Source organism: Cherax quadricarinatus, chromosome 40, assembly GCF_038502225.1.
Source record: "Cherax quadricarinatus isolate ZL_2023a chromosome 40, ASM3850222v1, whole genome shotgun sequence".
NCBI classification, from domain to species: domain Eukaryota; kingdom Metazoa; phylum Arthropoda; class Malacostraca; order Decapoda; family Parastacidae; genus Cherax; species Cherax quadricarinatus.
This window is the reverse complement of record NC_091331.1, coordinates 18,770,588-18,798,243: the sequence shown is the minus strand read 5'-3', so window position 1 is coordinate 18,798,243 and position 27,656 is coordinate 18,770,588. Positions and strand designations below refer to the sequence as shown.

At 40.8% G+C, this 27,656-nt stretch overlaps 1 long non-coding RNA gene across 1 annotated transcript; it reads left to right on the top strand.

Annotated features, from left to right (window-relative positions):
- Positions 1–16,573: 16,573 nt before the first annotated feature.
- LOC128687416 (uncharacterized) lies at positions 16,574–26,917 on the top strand. Its single transcript, XR_008406836.2, has 2 exons — positions 16,574–17,097; positions 26,768–26,917. It is a non-coding gene; the product is annotated as an uncharacterized lncRNA (long non-coding RNA).
- The last annotated feature ends 739 nt before the right edge of the window (positions 26,918–27,656 follow it).

Here is a 27,656-nt window from a genome sequence, read left to right as displayed (position 1 = left end):
CATCATTTGAAACTGGGCAACTCCCTGAGGTATGGAAAATGGCAAATGTAGTCCCAATTTTTAAAAAGGGAGACAGACATGAGGCACTAAACTACAGACCTGTATCACTAACGTGTATAGTATGCAAGGTCATGGAGAAGATCATCAGGAGGAGAGTGGTGGGGCACCTGGAAAGAAACAAGTGTATAATTGACAACCAGCACGGTTTCAGGGAAGGAAAATCCTGTGTCACAAACCTACTAGAGTTTTATGACAAGGTGACAGAAGTAAGACAAGAGAGAGAGGGGTGGATCGACTGCATATTTTTGGACTGCAAGAAGGCCTTCGACACAGTTCCTCACAAGAGGTTACTGCAAAAGCTAGAGGATCAGGCACACATAGCAGGAAAGGCACTGCAATGGATCAGAGAATACCTGACAGGGAGGCAACAACGAGTCATGGTACTCGACGAGGTGTCAGAGTGGGCGCCTGTGACAAGCAGGGTTCCACAGGGGTCAGTCCTAGGACCTGTGCTGTTCTTGGTATATGTGAACGACATAACGAAAGGGATAGACTCAGAAGTGTCCTTGTTTGCAGATGATGCGAAGTTAATGAGAAGAATCAAATCGGATGAGGATCAGGCAGGACTACAAAGAGACCTGGACAGGCTACAAGCCTGGTCCAGCAACTGGCTCCTTGAATTTAACCCTGCCAAATGCAAAGTCATGAAGATTGGGGAAGGGCAAAGAAGACCGCAGACACAATATAGTTTAGATGGCCAAAGACTGCAAACCTCACTCAAGGAAAAAGATCTGGGGGTGAGTATAACACCGAGCATATCTCTTGAGGCGCACATCAATCACATAACTGCTACAGCATACGGGCGCCTGGCAAACCTACGGATAGCGTTCCGATACCTCAGTAAGGATTCGTTTAAGACTCTGTATACCATTTACGTCAGGCCCATACTGGAGTATACAGCACCAGTTTGGAATCCACACCTAGTCAAGCACGTCAAGAAATTAGAGAAAGTGCAAAGGTTTGCAACAAGACTAGTCCCAGAGCTACGGGGATTGTCCTACGAAGAAAGGTTGAGGGAAATCGGCCTGACGACACTGGAGGACAGGAGGGTCAGGGGAGACATGATAACGACATATAAAATACTGCGCGGAATAGACAAGGTGGACAAAGACGGGATGTTCCAGAGAAGGGACACAGACACAAGAGGTCACAATTGGAAGTTGAAGACTCAGATGAATCAAAGGGATGTTAGGAAGTATTTCTTCAGTCATAGAGTAGTCAGGCAGTGGAATAGCCTAGAAAGTGACGTAGTGGAGGCGGGAACCATACATAGTTTTAAGGCGAGGTATGATAGAGCTCATGGGGCAGGGAGAGAGAGGACCTAGTAGCAATCAGCGAAGAGGCGGGGCCAGGAGCTGTGAATCGACCCCTGCAACCACAAATAGGTGAGTACAAATAGGTGAGTACACACACACACACACACACATCCTGGGGGACAAGATTGAGGACCACAATGGAAATAAGTTAGACAGTCCTCGATGACGCACTGACTTTCTTGGGTTATCCTGGATGGCTAACCCTCTGGGGTTAAAAATCCGAACGAAATCTTATCTCTTATCTTATCTTGTCTCGGAGGCCAGAAGCTGAGTATCGATCCCTGCAACCACAATTAGGTGAGTAGACACAGGATGAGCTCGTGGTTCACCCAAAGGTGCAGGGAGGCCAAAACCAAGTGTGCTAGGAAATAGAAGAAGTATAGAAGGCAAAGGACCCAGGAGAATGAGGAGAGCAGTCGTAGAGCCAGAAATGAATATGCACAGGTAAGAAGGGAGGCCCAACGACAATACGAAAATGACATAGCAGAGAGTCGAATCTGACCCGAAGCTGTTGTACAGCCACATCAGGAGGAAAACAACAGTCAAGGACCAGGTAATCAGGCTAAGGAAAGAAGGAGGAGAGATCACAAGAAACGACCGAAAAGTATGTGAGGAACTCAACATGAGATTCAAAGTAGTGTTCACAGAGGAGACAGAAGGGATTCCAGAAAGACGGAGAGGTGGGGCACACTACCAAGTGTTGGACACAATACATACAACCGAGGAAGAAGTGAAGAGGCTGCTGAGCGAGCTAGACACCTGAAAGGCGATGGGGCCAGATAACATCTCTCCATGTATCCTGAGAGAGGGAGCAGAGGCACTATGTGTACCCCTAACAACAACATTCAACACATCTATCGAAACAGGGAGATTACCTGAGGTTTGGAAGAGAGCAAATGTAGTCCCAATTTTTAAAAAAGGAGATAGACCAGTGTCACTAACATGTATAGTATGCAAAATCCTGGAGAAGATTATCAGTAGAAGAGTGGTGGAATGCCTAGAAAGAAATGGGCTTAACAACAACAACCAACACGGCTTCAGGGACGGGAAATCCTGTGTCACAAACCTACTGGAGTTCTACGACAGGGTGACAGCAGTAAGACAAGAGAGAGAGAGGGGGAGTGGATAGATTGCATTTTCTTGGACTGTAAGAAGGCGTTTGACACAGTTCCATACAAGAGATTAGTGCGAAAACTGGAGGACCAAGCAGGGATAACAGGGAAGGCACTACAATGGATCAGGGAATACCTGTCAGGAAGACAGCTGCGATTCATTGTACGAGGCGAGGTGTCAGAGTGGGCGCCTGTGACGAGTGGGGTTCCACAGGGGTCAGTCCTAGGACCGATGCTATTTCTGGTATTTGTGAACGACATGACGGAAGGAATAGACTCCGAAGTGTCCCTGTTTGCATATGATGTGAAGTTGATGAGGAGAATTCAGTCGGACGAGGACCAGTCAGAACTACAAAGGGATCTGGACAGGCTGCAGGCCTGGTCCAGCAACTGGCTCCTGGAGTTCAACCCCACCAAGTGCAAAGTCATGAAGATTGCGGAAGGGCAAAGAAGACCGCAGATGGAGTACAGTCTAGGGAACCAGAGACTACAAACCTCACTCAAGGAAAAAGATCTTGGGGTGAGCATAACACCAGGCACATCTGAAGTGCACATCAACCAAATAACTGCTGCAGCAAATGGGAGCCTAGCAAACCTAAGAACAACATTCCGCCATCTTAATAAGGAGAATCCGATGGTGTGAATGATTATATCATCAGCAAAACTAATCATATAATGATGGGGCTGGCTAGGCATGGCATGAAATATGGCATTAATTAGAATATTGAATAGGGTGGGACTGAGCACACCTTCCTGTGGGGTTCCTAATTGGTTCCTAATTCAAAATCTTTAGTCACACTTCTATACCCCTGGAACAACACACAAGACATTCTGTTGGACAGGTGGCCTTTAATCCAGCGGAGAAGCCATCCTCCAGCATCCATTCTGGCAAGTTCACTAATGACTACATGTCGGTTGGTTACATTAAAAGCAGATTTAAGGTCAAGGAAGGTAGTGTACGAGGTGTCAGTGTGCAGGGTGCAATGATACACGCTCCTTCCATGCATGAAACCGTACATGGAATTCGCCGATGACACAAAGATAGGTAGGGTAATTGATTCAAACGTAGATATCAGGGAACTTCAGGAGGATTTAGACCAGTGGTTCCCAAACTTTTTCAGCTTGTTACCCAATTTAACATGCCACATAAAGCATGTTACCCCTTTCACAAAATGTTGTTATTATTGATATATATGGCTAAACGTGAACGTATACAGCCTCGCATACTCTGCTAATCCTAGCAAAACCATTGAAAACGTAAGAACCACACATACATTATATATAAAATTAATAATAGCTACAAATTCACAGTAACAGTGGGTAAATACTAACTATATACTGCACAGGGCAGTACACATACATACCAGCTTATGTCTACCTCGGCTGATGCTCACAGATAAACTGACAGTGTGAAATAGAGGCAGCCTCAGGAAGTGAGTGACGCGTACTGGACAGGTCGATCTGGGCTACTGAGTGACTTTTGTCCTGAAGCATACTTGTCAAAATACTTTTGGGTTTCCACACACTTAGCTATATATTTCTTCTTTTCTAATACTGTATATTAGTTTTTGATGTTTATTGTTATTTGGTTTAACTTTATTACTTATAATAGGTTTACTTTACAACTTTATATACTAAGACAAAGTTAACAATAATCCTCATACCGGGTACCGCATTGTTTTCTTGATTTTCAGAATTCATAACTTTTTTTCTGTCACCCCTCCATTACCCCCCAAAAATGGTTAAATTACCCCCAGGGGGTAATTTACCCCCAGTTTGGGAACCACTGATTTAGACAAACTCAATACCTGGCCAGCAAAGTGGCAGATGCAGTTCAATGTAGATAAATGCAAGGTTCTGAAGCTCGGGAGTGTCCATAACTCTAGCACTTATAAGTTAAATAATGTTGATAAATTAGACACATGTGCAACTCTTGGGTATCTTTATTGAGGAAACGTTTCGCCACACAGTGGCTTCATCAGTCCATACAAAGGAGAATCTTGAAGAACAGGAGTAGAATGAGGTAATCAGTCCCTCAACCTTGAGTCGATGTGGTCAGTCCATCAATCTTGAATAGAATACCCACATCGACTCAAGGTTGAGGGACTGATTACCTCATTCTACTCCTGTTCTTCAAGATTCTCCTTTGTATGGACTGATGAAGCCACTGTGTGGCGAAACGTTTCCTCAATAAAGATACCCAAGAGTTGCACATGTGTCTAATTTATCAACATGTCGGTTCTCTGAACCATTCGTCTACAAAGTTAAATAATGTAGAACTTAGCCATACAGATTGTGAAAAGGACTTGGGGGTTATGGTGAGCAGTAACCTTAAACCAAGACAGCAATGCCTAAGCGTACGTAATAGGGCAAATAGAGTATTGGGATTTATATCAAGAAGTGTAAGCAACAGAAGTCCAGAGGTCATACTGCAGCTTTATACATGTAAAGTAAAAGGACACAAGTGCAACTAATGTGACATTTATTGTGGCAACGTTTCGCTCTCCAGGAGCTTTATCAAGCCATTACAAACAATACATGGACACAGAGGGTATATAAAGGCTCAGAGTGAGGTGTAATACTAGTGAGGTACCATTTCGATGTTCACTAGTGGTAGTAGTAGTAGTAGTAGTAGTAGTAGTAGTAGTAGTAGTAGTGGTGGTAGTGACAAAAGTAATACAATATGGTAGAGCAATTAATTCGTACATGAGTAAAAGGATATAAAAGCTATTACTTAGGTAACATAAAAATAGGTTGGACATATAGACTGGAATGAGGCAGCTTGTTTCAGTGTTCACTCTCTGTGCTTTGTGTAGTATAACAGGAGAGACTATGTGATGGCAGGGTTTACTGTTTTCAGGAGGATTCTTGCTAAGACTTCGGAGATGGTGAAGCTGCCGCTGTTTCGAATACAATTAAACAAAACAACGGCAGCTTCACCATCTCCGAAGTCTTAGCAAGAATCCTCCTGAAAACAGTAAACCCTGCCATCACATAGTCTCTCCTGTTATACTACACAAAGCACAGAGAGTGAACACTGAAACAAGCTGCCTCATTCCAGTCTATATGTCCAACCTATTTTTATGTTACCTAAGTAATAGCTTTTATATCCTTTTACTCATGTACGAATTAATTGCTCTACCATATTGTATTACTTTTGTCACTACCACTACTACTACTACTACTACTACTACTACTACCACTAGTGAACATCGAAATGGTACCTCACTAGTATTACACCTCACTCTGAGCCTTTATATACCCTCTGTGTCCATGTATTGTTTGTAATGGCTTGATAAAGCTCCTGGAGAGCGAAACGTTGCCACAATAAATGCCACATTAGTTGCACTTGTGTCCTTTTACTTTACATATTGTCGGTAATTCTACCAACTTTATTACAAGCTTTATACATCATTAGTAAGGTCTCACCTAGATTATGCAGCTCAGTTCTGATAGCAACACGCATGTCTGCCTGTGCATTCAAACGATTTCTATATTTTGTCTTAATTGACAAAAGAGTACTAAATCCTGATTCACATAAGTAAGTTGTCGCAAATGGAATGAGCACAGTTAGTGCAGTTTCACAAAGTCTTGGAAATAGAACCACAGCCGAGCACCAATACTCTTCCAAAGTTTTACTCTCAAACTGCATTTCAAGAGCACGATTTGAACGCTGATCTATAAGATCTTTTTTCAGCTCTCCATCATTTGACATTTTATCCAAATTGAAGGAGTAAGGATTCATAATCCATTCTTCAGATGATTCCAGCTTCCCTACATCAAAATATCTATCAAATGACGCCGACAGCACTTCCAAATGAGTCACAATTTCTCCACAAACATTAGGAATCAAACTTGAAGATTCATTACCATCAGCTGTTTCTTCAAGTGATGGAAAATTTGAAAGATTTCCTCTTTTCACTCGTTGACACCACAGATATAACTTATCTTTGAATGCATTTAGCTTTTCATAGCAATTCAGCATGTTTATATTTTTACCTTGAAGTGATAAACTCAGATCATTCATACGAGTGAATATGTCACTCAAATACGCTAAGATTTGATTGAATTCTTGCAATTCCAACTCTTCGAGCAGATCACAGCGACGTTCCTTCAGAAATACTTTGATTTCTTCTCGCAGTTCGAAGAAGCGGGTTAAAACTCTCCCACGGGAGAGCCATCGGACTTTTGTGTGGAAAAGTAAAATTGTATGTTCCCTTCCAAGATCTTCACAAAGTGACTTAAAAAGGCGGTGATTTTGAGCACGACCCCTAATCCAATTGATGATCTTTACTGAAGTATCAAGGACTTTCTTCAATTTTGGAGGCAAGGTTTTTGATGCCAAAGCATGACGATGAAGGAAACAGTGAGTACCTTGCAAGTATGGAATCTCCTGTTTCATCAGTGCAAAATTTACTGACGTTCTTCAATAAAACATTTGAGGCAGTAGACTCTACTGCCTCAAATGTTTTATTGAAGAACGTCAGTAAATTTGTCAGACAGTAATGACCTCTCGTGAACCCATGCTGAGATTCATTAATCAAATTATGCTCTTGAAGATGACTTTTAATAATATCAGCTATAACTGATTCTAATAATTTGCCTGCTATAGACGTCAGGCTTATTGGACGGTAATTTGATGGAATGGACTTATCCCCTGATTTAAATATAGGAACTACATTAGCTATCCTCAACATCAATATCTGTTTTCAGCAGCAAAATAACGGGCTATGCAAAAGGTATAAGCAAATTCTAGGATTAAATAGTTACACTCAACTAATTAATACTCCAACCCGGATCACACAGTTCTCAGCCACCCTAATTGACCACATACTTTGTAGCCGCTCTGAGAACATTAGTCAGTCAGGCGTCATTACCACAGGTCTTAGTGATCATTTCATCATTTACTGCACCAGGAAAATCACTAGGGATAGGATAGGCCTACACAGGACAATAAAAATGAGGTCAACTAGAAACTACAGTAAAGAAACACTGGTAAATAGGCTACACAATTGTGACTGGACAGAGATAACAAGTTGCACGGACGCAAACGATGCCTGGGAAAAATTCAAAACAATGTTCACTACCATCCTTGATAATATTGCACCAGTTAAAGAGGTTAGGATTAAACGAAGAACTGAACCCTGGATGAATACTGAGATATTAGATAATATGAAATTCAGAGACCAGCTGCTAGAAAGATTTAAAGCAAACATACAGGATATTGCAGCACTAAATGAATTCCAAAGGGTGAGGAACAGAGTACAGAGACTTATAAAAGGAGCAAAGGCAAAGCACTACTGCTCAAAAATTGAAGAGTATAAGCATAACTCCAGAAAGCTCTGGCAACAACTAAAACAGTTGGGGTATAGCCATAAGCCAGTAGATAGGTCTAACATAGCACTTACTATCGATAATGAGGTATGCCACGAAACATCTAAGGTGGCAAATTGCTTTAATTCATACTACACATCTGTTGCATCAACACTAGTAAGTAAACTACCAGCTGCATCAAATACCTTTAACACAGACTCTGATAAGTTTCAAACATACTATACCAATAAAGGGGTAACCCCAAACAGTTGTCAACTAGTAAGTGTATCTCATGACTTTATTCAAAAAGAACTAAGCAGGTTAAACCCAACTAAGAGCACAGGCCCTGATAACATCCCGTCTAAGTTCCTAAAAGATGGTGCTTCTGAACTGTCAATCCCTATTGCTCACATAATAAATCTATCAATCACCACTAATACCGTACCGGAGGGGTTCAAGGAGGCCAGAGTTACTCCTATCTTCAAGAAAAATAGTAGGTCTGATGTAAGCAACTATAGGCCTGTTAGTATACTCAGTATAATATCTAAAATTCTAGAGAGGGCGGTGTATTCTCAAGTAGTTAAGTACCTTAATGACAACAACATTCTCCATAGCTATCAATCGGGCTTTAGAAGATCCTACTCAACCGACACCTCCCTTATTAATCTGATGGATTACCTGAGAACTGAAATGTCAAAGGGGAACCTCATAGGTATGGTAACCTTAGACCTGCAAAAGGCCTTCGATACTGTCAACCACAATATATTATGTAATAAACTTCAAGCTATCGGTATAGGTTCTGTAGACTGGTTTAAGTCCTACCTTAGCAACAGGAGACAAATAGTCAAAATCAACAAAACAGAATCAGAACCCCTGCCGATAACATGTGGAGTTCCCCAAGGTAGTATTCTGGGTCCCTTATTATTCTTATGTTATGTCAATGATATGCCTATCAGTGTCAAGTGCAAACTCCTACTGTATGCAGATGACAGTGCTCTGTTAGTGTCAGGTAAAGACCCACAAGATATTGCTAATGTTTTAACACTGGAACTGGAGTCCTGCAGCAAATGGTTAGTAGACAACAAACTGTCATTACACCTAGGGAAAACTGAAGCCATTCTCTTTGGCACGAAACATAAACTGAGAAGGGTAAATAATTTTAATGTTCAATGTAATGGGGAGCCCATCACTTTGGTCTCATCAGTAAAATATTTGGGAATCCCCTTTGACCCATGCATGTCAGGAGAATTGATAGGGAACAGTGTAGTAAAGAAAGCGAATGCCAGACTGAAGTTCCTGTATAGACAAGCACAGAGTCTACCTACTGAGGCTCGCAGGACCCTATGTCTAGCCCTTATACAATGCCATATGGATTACGCTTGCTCTTCTTGGTACTCTGCCTTGACAAAAAAACTGAAAGATAGACTGCAAATCACCCAGAACAAATCGTAAGATTCATCCTGGGGTTGGGACCAAGAGAACATGTAGGCCAGGATAAATTACAGCAGTTGGATATGCTGAATGTTGAAGACAGAGTAAAACAACTGAAGCTAAATCATGTTTATAAAATTGCTCACAAACAGTGTCCAGAATATCTTGCTGTCAATTTTGTCAAGGTTGGGAACCAAAGCAATCATAGTACTAGGGGGAGAGAGCACAACTTTGTAGTACCCACAGTCAGTGGCCAGGCTTCAAACACCTTTTATTGTACAGCAATAAAGGAATGGAACAGACTGCCCGCACATGTCAAAGACAGTCATAGCATGAACCAGTTCAAGAAGAGTGCCAAAAGGTGTCTGATGAATGTAGCTACAGAAAGGGAGGGGAATGATTTTCTACTTTTTAGCTAACATACGTGTAATTTTTTTACCTTATTCCTAGTAATGACCCTCGTATTGTAGATAGTCTTAATGACCTTGGTGTAGTAGATAGTCTTTTTAGTATGATAATAAGATGTTATCTTCATTGTAGAATAATAAGAAAATATTATAACCTTTATATTATAATAATAAGGTAAAAGGACCCCAATGGAAATAAGTCACTCTGTCTGACTTTTTTGGGTTATCCTAGGTTCTCTACACACATGCTGCTATGTATGATAATTCTATGTAACTGTATTTGTGTATACCTGAATAAACTTACTTACTTACTTACTTTGGCACAACACCAGTTAGGATGGACGCATTAAACACGCTCATTAATGGCCGATTAAGTTCGTCGGGTCCCGGGGACTTATTTTGTTTCAGTTTATCTATCTGTTTGATAACCATGTCCCTCGTGACAGTAATATTAGTTAATTTGAATTTTTCATTAACTGAATAATTGTTAATTTCTAGAATCTCATTTATGTCTTCTTGTGTAAAGACTGATAAAAAATAATCATTAAATAGAGAACACATTTCCAGTTCGTTATCCGTCATCTGTCCATTCCCAATTTTCAGAGGTCCTACTTTTTCTCTCACCTTCGTCCTATACACTTGAAAGAACCCTTTTAGATTAATCTTTGATTCATTAGCAACCTTAATTTCATAGTCACGTTTATAATCTCATTTTTTTTTACTTCTAATAGGTGCTTTAGCCTCCTGCTAACTCATTTGGCATCGTTATTATTTGACCTAATTTCTCTTTGGGGATTATATACTCTAAGCACGTTGTGCATTATTAAGAAAAAATTCATAAGCGCAGATCCCTTCGTAATCGTAAGTATGATCATCAGTAATATTATTAGCTATATTACCCCAGTCGAGATTAGACAAGTGTTCCCTAAGTACATTATACACGGCAGAACGAAAATCAGTAATTTTTACAGTTATTTTTTTATTAACACACTGGCCGATTCCCACAAAGGCAGGGTGGCCCGAAAAAGAAAAACTTTCACCATCATTCACTCCATCACTGTCTTGCCAGAAGGGTGCTTTACACTACAGTTTTTAAACTGCAACATTAACACCCCTCCTTCAGAGTGCAGGCACTGTACTTCCCATCTCCAGGACTCAAGTCCGATCTGCCGGTTTCCTTGAATCCCTTCATAAATGTTACTTTGCTCACACTCCAACAGCACGTCAAGTATTAAAAACTATTTGTCTCCATTCACTCCTATCAAACATGCTCACGCATGCCTGCTGGAAGTCCAAGCCCCTCGCACACAAAACCTCCTTTACCCCCCTCCCTCCAACCTTTCCTAGGCCGACCCCTACCCCGCCTTCCTTCCACTACAGACTGATACACTCTTGAAGTCATTCTGTTTCGCTCCATTCTCTCTACATGTCCGAACCACCTCAACAACCCTTCCTCAGCCCTCTGGACAACAGTTTTGGCAATCCCGCACCTCCTCCTAACTTCCAAACTACGAATTCTCTGCATTATATTCACACCACACATTGCCCTCAGACATGACATCTCCACTGCCTCCAGCCTTCTCCTTGCTGTAACATTCATCACCCATGCTTCACACCCATATAAGAGCATTGGTAAAACTATACTCTCATACATTCCCCTCTTTGCCTCCAAGGACAAAGTTCTTTGTCTCCACAGACTCCTAAGTGCACCACTCACCCTTTTCCCCTCATCAATTCTATGATTCACCTCATCTTTCATAGACCCATCCGCTGACACGTCCACTCCCAAATATCTGAATACATTCACCTCCTCCATACTCTCTCCATCCAATCTGATATCCAATCTTTCATCACCTAATCTTTTTGTTATCCTCATAACCTTACTCTTTCCTGTGTTCACTTTTAATTTTCTTCTTTTGCACACCCTACCAAATTCATCCACCAATCTCTGCAACTTCTCTTCAGAATCTCCCAAGAGCACAGTGTCATCAGCAAAGAGCAACTGTGACAACTCCCACTTTATGTGTGATTCTTTATCTTTTAACTCCACGCCTCTTGCCAAGACCCTCGCATTTACTTCTCTTACAACCTCATCTATAAATATATTAAACAACCACGGTGACATCACACATCCTTGTCTAAGGCCTACTTTTACTGGGAAATAATCTCCCTCTTTCCTACATACTCTAACTTGAGCCTCACTATCCTCGTAAAAACTCTTCACTGCTTTCAGTAACCTACCTCCTACACCATACACCTGCAACATCTGCCATATTGCCCCCTATCCACCCTGTCACACGCCTTTTCCAAATCCATAAATGCCACAAAGACCTCTTTAGCCTTATCTAAATACTGTTCACTTATATGTTTCACTGTAAACACCTGGTCCACACACCCCCTACCTTTCCTAAAGCCTCCTTGTTCATCTGCTATCCTATTCTCCGTCTTACTCTTAATTCTTTCAATAATAACTCTACCATACACTTTACCAGGTATACTCAACAGACTTATCCCCCTAGAATTTTTGCACTCTCTTTTGTCCCCTTTGCCTTTGTACAAAGGAACTATGCATGCTCTCTGCCAATCCCTAGGTACCTTACCCTCTTCCATACATTTATTAAATAATTGCACCAACCACTCCAAAACTATATCCCCACCTGCTTTTAACATTTCTATCTTTATCCCATCAATCCCGGCTGCCTTACCCCCTTTCATTTTACCTACTGCCTCACGAACTTCCCCCACACTCACAACTGGCTCTTCCTCACTCCTACAAGATGTTATTCCTCCTTGCCCTATACACGAAATCACAGCTTCCCTATCTTCATCAACATTTAAGAATTCCTCAAAATATTCCCTCCATCTTCCCAATACCTCTAACTCTCCATTTAATAACTCTCCTCTCCTATTTTTAACTGACAAATCCATTTGTTCTCTAGGCTTCCTTAACTTGTTAATCTCACTCCAAAACTTTTTCTTATTTTCAACAAAATTTGTTGATAACATCTCACCCACTCTCTCATTTGCTCTCTTTTTACATTGCTTCACCACTCTCTTAACCTCTCTCTTTTTCTCCATATACTCTTCCCTCCTTGCATCACTTCTACTTTGTAAAAACTTCTCATATGCTAACTTTTTCTCCCTTACTACTCTCTTTACATCATTCCACCAATCGCTCCTCTTCCCTCCCGCACCCACTTTCCTGTAACCACAAACTTCTGCTGAACACTTTAGCACTACATTTTAAAACCTACCCCATACCTCTTTGACCCCATTGCCTATGCTCTCATTAGCCCATCTATCCTCCAATAGCTGTTTATACCTTACCCTAACTGCCTCCTCTTTTAGTTTATAAACCTTCACCTCTCTCTTCCCTGATGCTTCTATTCTCCTTGTATCCCATCTACCTTTTACTCTCAGTGTAGCTACAACTAGAAAGTGATCTGATATATCTGTGGCCCCTCTATAAACATGTACATCCTGAAGTCTACTCAACAGTCTTTTATCTACCAATACATAATCCAACAAACTACTGTCATTTCGCCCTACATCATATCTTGTACACTTAATCCTTTTTTTCTTAAAATATGTATTACCTATAACTAAACCCCTTCATAGACTTATCCCCCTATAATTTTTGCACTCTCTTTTGCCCCCCTTGCCTTTATACAAAGGAACTATGCATGCTCTCTGCCAATCCCTAGGTACCTTACCCTCTTCCATACATTTATTAAATAATAGCACCAACCACTCCAAAACTATATCAGCACATGCTTTTAACATTTCTATCTTTATCCCATCAATCCCAGCTGCCTTACCCCCTTTCATTTTACCTACTGCCTCACGAACTTCCCCCACACTCACAACTGGCTCTTCTTCACTCCTACAAGATGTTATTCCTCCTTGCCCTATACACGAAATCACAGCTTCCCTATCTTCATCAACATTCAACAATTCCTCAAAATATTCCCTCCATCTTCTTGAGGAATTGTTGAATGTTAATGAAGATAGGGAAGCTGTGATTTCGTGTATAGGGCAAGGAGGAATAACATCTTGTAGGAGTGAGGAAGAGCCAGTTGTGAGTGTGGGGGAAGTTCGTGTATTATCAATATTCTCGTATTCCCAGGTAATGCTGAAAGTAATGTATTTGTGATCACTTGCGCCAAGCTCTTCAGCTGTCTCCAGATTATTTACGAGTGTTTCCTTATTTGATAAGACCAGGTCAAGCAAATTATTACCCCTGGTAGGCTCTGTTACACACTGCTTCAGAAAACAGTCCTGAACTACTTCCATAAAGTCACTGGACTCCAGATTACCGGTCAAAGAAGTCCAGTCAATTTGACTAGTTAAAATCTGCTATCACTACGTTATTGTGTCTAGGAGCCCTAACAATTTCGTCCCAAAGAAGTCTCCCTCTATCGTGATCTAAGCCTGGAGGTCGATATATTACACCTAGAATTAGTTTTTCTTGACCTAGAAACTCTACCCAAACAGATTCTGTTACTACTCCATCTATTTTTATACTTGCTTTTATGCAACAATTTATATTTTCTCGTACATATAATGCAACTCCACCCCCTTTCCCGTTATATATATCCACATGAAGCAACTTAAACCCCTGAATATGACACTCAGCAATCATATCCCGACTCTTTAAATTATACCATGTTTCAGTTATTGCAATGACATCAAAGTTCCCAGCACACGCTTCCAAACGTAATCCATTAATCTTATTTCTTGCACTACGAGTGTTAGCATAAAATACATTCATATGTTATTTCTTCTGCACCTTTTTCCTATTCACCTTCGTTTTTACACAATTTCTGTAATTATCATTACCCAGTGTTACTCCATGACTGCTATTATTAAGATTCATCATATCAAAGCCTAAGTCAGTATATCCACACTCATTATTTTCCATTCCTAATTATTATTATTATAATCAAGGGGGAAGCGCTAAACCCGGAGGATTATACAGCGCCTGGGGGGTGGATGTGGAAGGCATCCAGGCTTAATTCGGGGAACTGGAGTACAGATCCAATTCCCTAAATCAAGAGCCCCTCACCAACATCAAGGAACCTTCCTTGAGGGGTTTCCATTCCTAAACCCATACCTCTAATTAATTCTAGTTTAAAGTCCTTACGACACCCTCAACTGAGCTAGCAAGAAAACCCACACCTACCCTGGATAAGTGAACCCCATCCCTGGTATACATGTCATTTCTACCATAGAAGTGGTCTCAGTTGTCAATGAATGGTACTGCATTATCCTTACAGTGTTTGTCCAGCCAACAATTAATACCAATTGCTCTGGACAACCATTCATTTCCAACACCCCTTCTTGGCAAAATGCCACATATAACAGGGTGCCCCCCTTCTTCCTAATTATGTCTATTGCTGCCCTATACCTTCTAACTAAATCCTCACTTTTACGCTTGCCTACATCATTGCCTCCAGCACTGAGGCAGATAATAGGATTGATCCCATTACCATTCATGATCTTGTCAAGCCGGCTAACAATATCCTCCATCCCAGCCCCAAGAAAGCAAACCCTTTGTCTCCTACTTCTATCTTTCAAGCAGAAGGCCCTATCCATGTACCTAATCTGGCTATCCCCAACAAGAACAATGTTTTTACCTTCCTTGGTGTCGTCTGTCGTGACGTTCCTAGTAGTCGACTCACATTCATAAGGTAGCATGGAGAAAGGGTTCGATGTTTCCACAAGTCTCCTGGATCGTTGTTGTTTCTACTTCTTCATCCATCCTCTTGATCCTTAACTTTGTCCCATGCTTTCCAGCCACTGTCCAGGTTCCTTTCTTGGCTTGAGGATTCACAACAGGAGGATTACTACGAATCCTCTTGTTTTCCTCATCCCTGTATCTCAAGCTTAGCCACCCTCAGTTCCTCCTTAACCTGCTGGTAAATTTGCTCAAGATAGGATATCTTGCTTCAGATTCACAGAGAGCACACTAGACAAGTCTTCACAGAGCAAAGTACAGGTCACCACTGAACAAAGTGATACGCAGCCTCACACCTCTAACTTCCACAGCAGACGTCTACACCACACCCTGCGGATTTTGTCCCAAGAAATATATGGGCGAAGCATGAAGAGATCTTGCTGTCCTTCTGAACGAGCATCGAAATGCCAGTATCAGAGACGCCTGTGTCCTCCACAGAGACTCCACGGGGCATTTGATGAACTGGGATGAGGCACAACTCGTTCTCACTGAACAAGGCTTTAGACACCGACGGTGTCTAGAAGCCTCGCTAATCGCCGTCACCAACACAATAGAACGTAACACTGGAAACCACAAAATTTCTGAAACATTAGCATACATGATACTCAACCAGGCAAAGCACCACCTACCCAGCAATGGTTTGGTAATAAGAGTTATGGATGAGTGGAACTCCCAAGTAGAGGTATTGAAGCTGAAACCTTGAATAGCTTTATAAATTGGTTAGATAAATACATGAGTGGGTGTGAGTGTGGGCGTGGGTGTGTGGGTGTGGGTGTGAGTGTGGGTGTGGGTGTGAGTTGAACTAGCTTAGCTTGGGCAGTAGGCCTGCAGTAGTGTTCCTTCTTATGTTTGTTGTGATCCGGGTTCTTTCATTTGGGGGGCGAATGCTCTACCGCTGGTCCGAGAGATACCCGCTGCAGAATTAAATTCGATGGAAATACTTTACATTGAATACTGGGTTATCCTAGATTAAATCTGCAGTCTCCATTGCACAACCTACTTATATTGTAAAATTTGCATAGTAAAAATCAGGCACCTAAAATAAATAGCGAATAAAAAAGTATAAATTTTGTACACAAATTCTAAATAAAACCTTATCAAATCCCCAGTAAAATATAACGCTGACTTTAACATTGAGGCGGAAATAAATATATTTTGTTTTAACTTTGTATCTGGGGTGAATTATCATATCCTAGACTTAGGTTTGACTAGGGTTTGTTTAGTTAGATTAAGGGAGGTTATCTCCTATACTGTGGCACTAGCGCTATTAATCCCACGGTAACGTGATACTAGAATCATTAGGTGAGACGTGAATTATATAATATATTAATGTATTCGTAAAAAATACATTATATATGTGTTATCCTCCATACCATGGCGATAACACGAGCTATTAGTGACAAGGTAATGTGGTACAATAAGTAGGTGAACAACTTGGATTAAATACAGTATTAATGTAATCGGGAAAATCCATGATTTGTCAGCCAATGTGACTTAGAAATATAAAATGTAGGTATGTGTTAATAGCAAAGTGTTGGAAGTGATGATGGCGGCGGCGGCCGGCAGGTGACTCTTGCGTCGCTCACTCAGTGTCGTCTGGAAGCTTCGCTCTCGGAACACAATTATCACACTGCTGCTCTAGAAACCTCCTCTCCGGCAACACTCTATCAACAGACGACATCCAGACACTCAGAGGTGAACAGCGTTACATACATAGAGAGGTGTGTGCCTCTCACTGTTCATACAATGAGAATTTCATTACTATTTTGTGGATTATAGTATCCTTGACTGGTGGTATATGCACGTTCAGTAACCTTGTGTAGTGGATAGGATTTAAATTCAATTAAGCCAGCTGGGAAAGTGGTGAATGTGCATCAGGGAAGTGTAGTGAGGATAGTGATGTGTCCCCGGGGGTGTGTGAGGGGGGGCACCCTGGGGGGGGCACCCTGGGGGGGGGTGATGAACATCGTGGCGGTGCTGCTGGTCGATGCTGCCACGAAAACACTGCACATTCTGCCTACATCGTTCTTGCATTCTGTTTTGTTAATTTTCTGAGAACATCTTGAAGGTGAGAGGTACGTGGGGTGATAAATGTGATCATTAGTGAATAGAAGTGATGAACATGTGTATCATTGATTACGATAGGTGGCTAAAATATCCTTTGTACAGATAAATGGCTCGAGTCCGATCTCCAATATTTTTTCAACGAGTTTCCTTGAGCTATGAAAAAATTAATAAAACATTTAATGATTAAATGGGTAATTACCCAGGTAGGTTATGTACAAACAGCCCCATATATTGTGTGGAATGCTGCTAATATTATTATACACTGCTATCCATCTCGCCGATGTTCCCAAGTCGCCGATGAGTCAGAAGTCATATTTTCCTACTACTGGAGAGTCATGTACATATAATGCAATTATCGACATGCTTTCTTAAATTTAACAACTTTATTTTATAAGTATTTTATATTGTCCATTCCAAGAATATTATCTTGACTATCGGACTATATTATCCGTGTATAATGTTTCGGCGAAGGTTTATAAATATTACCCAGCATTAGTTTACATTTTACAATACACATACAACCTGTGTACGCCACAGAATAAGTATATTTTATGAAATAATTTTTTAGAGATAATTAAATTAAATTTAGGTTGCACAGCATTTCTGAGTCGGCATATTATAGTAAGTAAGTTTATTCAGGTATACACAAATACAGTTACATAGAATTATCATACATAGCAGCATATGTGTAGAGAACCTAGGATAACCCAAAAAAGTCAGACAGTGACTTATTTCCATTGGGGTCCTTTAACAATAGTACGTTTATGTTTGCCCATCAGTACAAAATGGGTACCTGGGTGTTACACGACTGGTGTGGGTCGCATCCTGGGACAAAACTGCCCTAATATGCCCGAAATGCTATGCATAACAAGCAGCTTTCTATATAGTAGTATTTATTTATTTTTATTTTATTTTATTTATTTAGAAAATTTTAGCATACATACAGAGGTACAAAAAAAATACAGTATGTCATTGATGTCAGCTAGGACTGTATACCTTGTACATATACTTGTTGAAATAGATATTATTATTACTAATTATTATTGTACATTTCAAACAATAATTAGTGGCCAAAATCTGAGAGGGTACTGTAGTAGCATGCCTTACCATATAAACAAAACAAAAACAAACAAACAAATTTTATTTCCTTGCAAGATTACATTGAGATTATGAAATTACAGTAACGAGTTCCAGTGCAAAAAGAGCCACTTATCATGCCTGGGCATTATGGGCAGACTTAATTTAATGGCTTACAGACTACTTAATACTAAAGAAATTGATCATAGTTTAAGTTGTACATCTGTTTTTATTTATAATCGACAGTAATTTTACTCCAGTTACAATAGTTTCAAAAATAAATGTTGAAATTATATTATGGGAATATAACGGTCTGGAGTTTTGAGACTCTCTGATCGCGGGTTCTATCCCCATCCATGGTATGGTTTATGGGAATATAACATTGCGAGTTGTTGAAAGTAGTTTACAGTATGAGATTGTTACAATTGGGTGTAAGGCAGTATTGTTTTGGGTAGGTATTTATACTACAATGTAGTAGTGTTAATCAGTGTATAAACTTTGAGAGTCTAGTTTTGAAATTTTAAGATTTGGGTAATTGGGAGATTTTTTGGTAAAGTTAAATATTGAGTATTTAGTTTAAGATGAGTAGGTGGTTTTTGAGAAGTCTTAAATTGATGTTCAGACTGGGTTACTTTAGTATTTACTGGTAATGAATTCCAAATTTTGGGACCCTTTATGTGCATAGTTTTTACACGGTATGATATGGACTCGAGGTACATCAAAAAGAGATGTCTTGTGTTATGGTTGTGTGTTCTGTTAAGGTTGGTGAGAAGTTTGAGTGGAGGGTTTATGTTTGAGCGTAGTGTTTTATGTATGTCGTAGGCACATGAATAAGTATGGATGTTCTTTACGGTTTACCTGGAGAGGGTTTTGGGGGTCAATGCCCCCGTGGCCGGGTCTGAGACCAGGTCTCATGGTGGTTCAGGGTCTGATCAACCAGGCTGTTACTGCTGACCGCACACAAGCTGATATACGAACTACAGCCCGGTTGGTCAGGTACTGACTTCAGGTGACTGTCCAGTGCCGTCTTGAAGACAGCCAGGGGTCTATTGATAATCCCCCTTGTGTATGCTGGGAGGCAATTGAACAGTCTGGGGCCCCGGACATGTATTGTGTTGTCTCTCAATGTACTCGTGGCGCCCCTGCTGTTCATAGGGGCAAATGTTGCATTTCCTGCCAAGTCTTTTGCTTTCATAGGGGGTGATTTTTGTGTGCAGGTTTGGTGCCAATCCTTCCAGGATCTTCCAAGTGTATATTATCATGTATATCTCTCGCCTGCATTCAAGGGAATACAGAGCAGTTTTAGACTTATGAATATTGGTGGAGTATGCTGTTGGGAGTGGGAATTTATTGTTCTGACTGCAGCCTTTTGCTGGGTTATTAGTGGTCTTGGGTGATTTAATGTTGTTGATCCTTGTGCACAAATTCCATATGTGAGATAAGGGTAGATGAGTGAATGATACAGTGCAAGGAGAGCTGATTGTGGAATATAGTACCGTATCTTTGAGAGTATGCCTACTGTCTTAAAGATTTTCTTGGAAATTTGTTGTATATGTGTTTGGATTTTGAGGCTACTGTCATGGTGGATTCTTAGGAATTTTCCCTTTGTGAGTCTTGTGATGGATTTTGAGGCTACTGTCAAGGTGGATTCTTAGGAATTTTCCCTCTGTGAGTCTTGTGATGGGTGATCCGTTTAGCGTTATGTTAAGTGGAACATTTGCAGCTCTGTTTCCAAACTGAATGAAATAGGTTTTGTCAATATTGAGGGTAAGCTTATTAGCCATCATCCAGGTAGATATTTTCTGCAATTTGGCATAAACAGTGTTGGCCAGTATGACTAGTTTTGGGGTTTTGGGTGAGAGAAGACATATGTTGTCATCTGCAAATAATATGGGTTTGAGTAGTTGTGATGCATTTGGTAGGTCATTGATGTAAATGAGAGAGAGGAGTGGGCCAAGGACACTTCCTTGTGGGACACCAACTGTGACTGGTTGAGTGGAAGAGTTTGCTCCATTTGTGAACACACATTGGCTTCTGTTACTAAGGTATGACTTTAGGTAGTTGAGGGAGTGCCCTCTTATACCATAGTGTTTTAATTTAATGTGCAACAAATCATGGTCAACTGTATCAAAAGCTTTTCATAAATCAGTGAAGATTCCCTGTGGGACTTTTCTTCTGGAGCAGTGTATATTAGTTATAGCATGTGTATAATAGCATCATTTGTGCTTTTATTAGTCCTGAATCCAAACTGACAGGGGTTTAGTATGTTGTGTGAGATGAGGTAGGAATAGATCTGTCTACGAATTAACCCTTTGACTGTTTTGGTTGTATATATACGTCTTACGAGCCACCGTGTTTGACATATATATACTCAAAAATTCTAGTGGCTTCAAATCAAACAGGAGAAAGCTGGTAGGCCCACATGTGAGAGAATGGGTCTGTGTGGTCAGTGTGAACCATATAAAAAAAATCCTGCAGCATGCAGTGCATAATGAGAAAAAAAAAACTTTTTGGATTAAAACACCGACTTTGTGGTGTATTTTCATATAGTATTTATGGTTGTATTCTCATTTTCTTGGTCTCATTTTGTAGACAGCCTGTACTGTCTGCACAGACAGCCTATGCTGTCTGCCAGCTTAGTTCATATTTCGCGGCACTAAAGTGCTGCCCTCTAGGCCAGCCCAAAGTCAGTGGGACGCTGGTCCCACACGCACTCACTCAGCGGCCAAGCAGCAAGACAGAAGGCCTACTAGCTCTCTCCCTCGTGGGATGGTCCTTCCCGGCCATGGGCACAAACACACAAGCCTGTGTACCCACCACAACTTTGCAAATAAAGTAAGAAGCCTCCGAAGACATTTATCATTCACCCACTCCACTTTCAGCTCGCCAAATAAAGCTGGTTATAATTTGATAGAATGGAAAACATATTATAGAAATGGAGATGATTTTGATTGGTTTTACTATGAAAAGCACCTTGAAATGGAACTCAAATTATGGGAAATGTTTGATTTTTGCCGATGTTCAAAAGTAAACAAATGTCATTGTTCAATAAATGTCCAACTAGCCATTCTAATATGCAGTCATGAATGGGTTGACATTATTTATACAGTTATTACAATATTGCAGTAGTCTGCATACCAGCAAATCTTGTATTTTTTGTTTGAATAAAAATTCAAAATAGAAAGCAAGAGTAATATCAGAGGGGCCTGAAGATGTGACTGATGAACAAAGAAAATGTTATTTTAGAGCCAGGAATGTTTGCATTGTTCATTCTGGACCCTATTTTGAAATTGGCATATTTTTTAATTTGCATGAAATTGGCCAAATTGCAAATTTCTGACCACGTTATTGGGTAGTTGAAATTGGTAAATGGGCAGTTTCTTGTACTCGATCGATAGAACAAATGGACTGGAACAATGGAATTAGCCGAAAATAGGGCTCAAAGTGGGCAAAATCGCCGATTTGTAAATAGTATTACCGAGGTCACTAACTTCGCAAGAGCATAATTCTTTAAGTTTTCCATCAAATTTTGTACCTTTGGTGTCTACCATCTCGAAAAGATTCTCTATCATTTCACAAGGAAAAAAAAAATCTTTTTTTTTTTTAAATACTTTTCGACACCAGGAGACACCTCAAGATTTGGGGTTGCGACAGTCAAAGGGTTAATTTTTCAAAGATTTTAGAGAGCAGAGGTAAGTTAGATACATATTGGTCTACAGTTATTCAGGTCCGCTTGATCACCTCCTTTGTGGATCGGTGTGACCCTCGCTATTTTGAGAATGGCTGGGAAGGTTGAGGATTCGATGGATTTGTTAGTGTTGCAATAATTGGTGACAGTACTTGTAAAATTGTTTTGTGCCTTGTTTTTAAGGGTGTTGATGATGAGTGAGACTTCTGTTGGGTTGGTTGGGGCTAGGAATAGTGTATTGAGGTAGTCTGATGGACAGGTGTTTGAGCTTGGGATTTTGTTCGCTAGATTCTTTCCTATGGTGGAGAAGAAAACATTGAGTCTGTTTGCTGTTTCAGTTGGTGGGAGTAGGGGTTTGTCTGAATTTGTTTTTGGATATCTTTTTAGTTCCTAGAATTTCAGTGTTTTCCAGGTCTTTTTCATATCACCTTTTATGTTATGCAATCTGTTCTCATAATTTTTTTGACCTTATCAGGCTGGTAAGGATTGACAAGTAACGTTTAGAATGGTCTCTAGTTATTTGACCCATTCTGTACTGTTTTTCTTATAGGTACTTTGTGTTATTGGATTTAAGGATGCTGGGTGTTAGCCAGGGACTGTTCAGTCTCTTAGCTGTGATCTGTTTAGTTTTTTTTTAGGGCAGTGCTTGTGGGTTTTTTTCAGATAATTACTAATACATTCATTTGTATCTGTATGTGTTTCAAGCTCATTATGCCAGTTGATGTTATTCATAGCTGTTATAAAGTTATTAACAGCTGTCTCGTTATATAGTCTGAAGGTAACTTTAATAGTGTCTTGGGGCAATTTACCAAGGTTTGGTTGTGAGAAAGGTAGGGTAGCGGTCTGTGGTGTTGTCTGTGATTATGTCTGATTTTAAAGGGGATATGGTGTTAATCCAGATGTGGTCTGATAAGGAGATACTAGTCTTAGAGATTCTTGTAGGTTTTGATATTGTTGGTAGCAACAAGTAGTTGCTCGTAGTGTTTGGGAATTCGGTTACCTGTGGGTCCTGGTCATGTAGTAGATTTGTTGAAATCTCTTTTGGGTTGTCTTTCTTCTGTCTTGTCTTTCTGTTCCTTCATTATTCATTTCATTATTTCCCCTCCCCCTCACCTCTGTGTTCTTGCTCTCCCTCTGTGGGCACCTAGCTCCCTTGCAGTGCTCCCCTTTCTTTGTATTTGACTGGCACCTACCTACCTTTTACCCTTTACCTTTACCTTTACCTTTACCTTACCTTACCTACCGACCTCTACTTCTCGTTAGTGTGACTTTGTAAATGGTCCAGGTCGGACCGAAACGTCGTCGTAAGCTCCTCTTCTATGTGCGGGTTATATGTGTAGCCACATAACTTGTACAAGTGACGGCAAGAATAACATTTTCTCTAGTCTAACATATAAGAAAATGTTTTACTGGGGGTAACTGTAGAAAATTATTCCTTTCGTATGTAAGTTTATTCAGCTATACACAAATAGTTACATAGATTATCATACATAACAGCATGTGTAGAGAACCTAGGATAACCCAAAAAAGTCAGATAGTGACTTTTCCATTGCCTTCACTCAGAGCATCACTTCTTCTAAAAATGGTGTTACATGAATGGTGAATGGGAGTGTTCTTCTTTATTTATTCTACCGTATCAATGTAGAGACAACTTGTACACAAACAAGACGTGTACACTTTGTTTACAAAACTTTACGTTCACCTGCTTTGTTTACATAACTCTGCACCTGTCCTCTCTCATGTACTCATTTATTTATTTATTTATTTATTTATTTATTTATTTCCAATTTGAGCACACATACAGAGGTACAAAAAAATACAGATAAGAGCAGCATGCCAAAGCCACTTATACTATGCATAGCATTATGGGCTGGCTTAAAATTAACTTAAGATTAACTAAGCAATGATGAAATCAGTGATAAAACATTAATGTAAACAGATTACTATAAAGCACAAGTGAGTATTACAAAGACAGGTCATATGGTTGCATTCAGTCATATGAAGGATTCTGTTAGGTAGTGTATTTAAAAAATAATAAAGTTAGATTCGGTTTTAGGTTTAACATTTATGTGATATAATTGTGAGAAACATTTAAGATATACAATTTATAAGGTTCAGTTATTCAGTATTTATTTGGTTTTGGGTGAGTAAGTGATCTTTGAGAAGAGACTTGAATTTATAAACAGGTAGTGTTTCTTTTATATTTACAGGTAATGAATTCCAGATTTTAGGGCCTTTTATGTGCATTGAGTTTTTGCATAGTGTGAGATGGACACGAGGAACATCAAAGAGTGATCTGTGCCCTGTGTTATGGTCATGTGTTCTGTTGAGGTTGGCAAGGAGATGTTTGAGGGGAGGGTTAATATCAGAGTTAAGTGTTCTATGTATGTAATAGGTGCAGTAATAAGTATGGATGTTTTGTATGGTGAGTAGGTTTAGTGTATTGAATATTGGTGGAGTGTGCTGCCTGTAGTGAGAATTTGTTATCATTCTAACATTTATTAGTTTTATCTCGTTTACTCACCCCTGACCCTACATTAAGACTACAAATATTTTAAGGTAAGTAATGAGTGAACTGTATATGCATTTTATCGCTCTGGGATGCTTAAATTTAATAGAATATTATGTGTAGGTGGGGTGGCCTGGTATGGTAGCCCGGCTGACTACCATACATACCACACTTGATTTGTTACAATAAATACTATTTGTCTCACCCTAGATTAAGACTATAAATATTTTAAGGTAAGTAATGAGTGCACTATGTGTGTACTGTAATTTTTTATTGTTTTTTGATGCCTAGTTCTATTGCTAACTTAATATATGTTAGTGTAAACTTGTTATCTAGTATTTGTATACATTTGTAAGGGGAAAAAAAGGGTGTTCCACTTTACAGCGATTTCTGCTTTACAGCAGTAGCTTGGAACCTAACCTGCCATATAAGTGGGGCCCTACTGTATAGTACTTCGTCTGGATTTTTGGGGTTATCCTAGGTAATTTACTGTATTTGTGTACCTGTGAGACAGGCAGAGATATAGAGATGGATGCGCGCGGAGAGGTGGGGGGAACGCGCATGGTGGGGGGACGCGCGTGGTGGGGGGACGTGCGCGGTGGGGGGGGACGCGCGCGCGTGGGGGGGACGCGCGCGGTGGGGGACGCGCGCGGTGGGGGGGACGCGCGCGGTGGGGGACGCGCGCGGTGGGGGGACGCGCACGGTGGGGGGACGCGCACGGAGAGGTGGGGGACGCGCACGGAGATGGGGGGACGCGCGCGGAGAGGTGGGGGGACGCGCGCGGAGAGGTGGGGGGACGCGCGCGGAGAGGTGGGGGGACGCGCGCGGAGAGGTGGGGGGACGCGCACGGAGAGGTGGGGGGACGCGCACGGAGAGGTGGGGGGACGCGCACGGAGAGGTGGGGGGACGCGCACGGAGAGGTGGGTGGACGCGCACGGAGAGGTGGGTGGACGCGCACGGAGAGGTGGGGGACGCGCACGGAGAGGTGGGGGGACACGCACGGAGAGGTGGGGGGACGCGCACGGAGAGGGGGGGGGACGCGCCCGGAGAGGTGGGGGGACGCGCACGGAGAGGTGGGGGGACGCGCACGGAGAGGTGGGGGGACACGCACGGAGAGGTGGGGGGACACGCACGGAGAGGCGAGGGGGGGACGCGCACGGAGAGGCGAGGGGGGACGCGCACGGAGAGGCGAGGGGGGACGCGCACGGAGAGGCGAGGGGGGACACGCGCGGAGAGGTGGAGACAGAAACAGAGATGGAGACAGCCAAAGCAAATCAGCCAGCCAGCTGGCCACCCAGCCAGCCAGCCTGCCGAACATGTATTACATGTTCCAGAATTTTCTCTTTTATTGCATATGTTATAGAATATTCTGGCAGGATGATACTACCAGCGTTATCAAAATTGTAACTCGGGAAAACTCGTAAGTTGGGGCACTCATAAGTCAAGGTACCATTGTAGATTGTAAAACTGCCACTAACGACTCGTGGTTTTTTTTTTTTAACACTCCATAAAACTAAGCTTTTATCAGATTCCACTCATTTTAGTCTGTAAGATTTTTATTATTATTTTTCAGAATTTTGCCCCCACACAGGAATTTTAATTTCTGGTTATGCCACAGATAAGGGGTTAAATATGAGCAGTTAGATGTTTGCTAATGGATGCAAGCAATTTTTGGGATTTGATTGAAAGTCCTGCAAATGCCTTTTAGCCAGATTCTGATGACTGTGGGCCTGTAGGCTGCTAATAGTAATAGCCTGATTGGCAAAGCAATCAACAAGGAAGTCTGGTCTTAGGCAGGACTGTAAGGATAGAAGAGGCATGGTAATGCTGTATGTGTATCTGAAGTTATTAAGGTGTTTTGTAGGTATACAGTGGTAGTGACCTCGCCTAGAAAAAATGTTGGAAGTTCTGATTAGGTTTTTCATTGGATCTTGGTGCAGTTTAGTATATACTATATTTTACAAGTGTGTTAAGCCACAAGAAAACCATTGTCATATCTGGTGGAACAGCTTGATTTAGCAAAGCTATTAAATTGTAATATCCATTTCAGGAGGCAGGATGGTGAAGGAAACTGGATATTACGATGTTCTTGGGGTTAAACCCAGCGCTACTGCAGATGAATTAAAAAAAGCATACCGTAAGCTGGCTCTTAAGTACCATCCTGATAAAAATCCAAATGAAGGAGAAAAGGTGAGTGAATTGTTAATTAAAATTTTTCTTCGTTTTGGTATTTTGACTTTTTTAATTAGACTATAGGATTTGATTCTTTATAGGGGATGTAAGGAGGCTTTCTAGTCTAAGTACCTTGCAATATATGTTGTTTCCTTGTGTTTGGTCATTAGTGATATTTTTAAGGGAACTTGTTGAACATTAACATATTTCTTTGTAGCTTAATCTGTGATTGCTAATAAATGATTCAGACCTTAGATACATTATATAAAATGTTTGCATGTTTATTATTTACACATTCATTCTCAACTTCATCTAATTTAATTTTTAATAGTGATGGGGCATTACCAAAATTTTTGCAGACTAATACTCCATTTTAGGCCGATGCTGATACCATGAAAATATGCTGCTACACACCTATACTGATACTGTAAAAATTGACCACTAGCCACTGATACTCAGTTTAAGGCTGATGCTCACACCATAAAAATTAGCAAATAACCACCAAAACTGTGGCACACCCCTAGTTCTTACTTAGTTCATACGGTACATTCACTTTTTTCTTGATACCCATTTTAGGGAGAAAGGGTGAAGGTAGATCTGGCTCTTTATTCCCAAATTGGGAAGCACATTTTGTTAAAAATGACAACGAGTACTATCCCAATTAGTAAATGGGCACACACACAGCTGAAAGCCAATTCAAAATTTAATCTGCACAGCATTGAAGATTTGAAGCCCATCAGGAATATATTCCAGCTTCAGTATGAAAA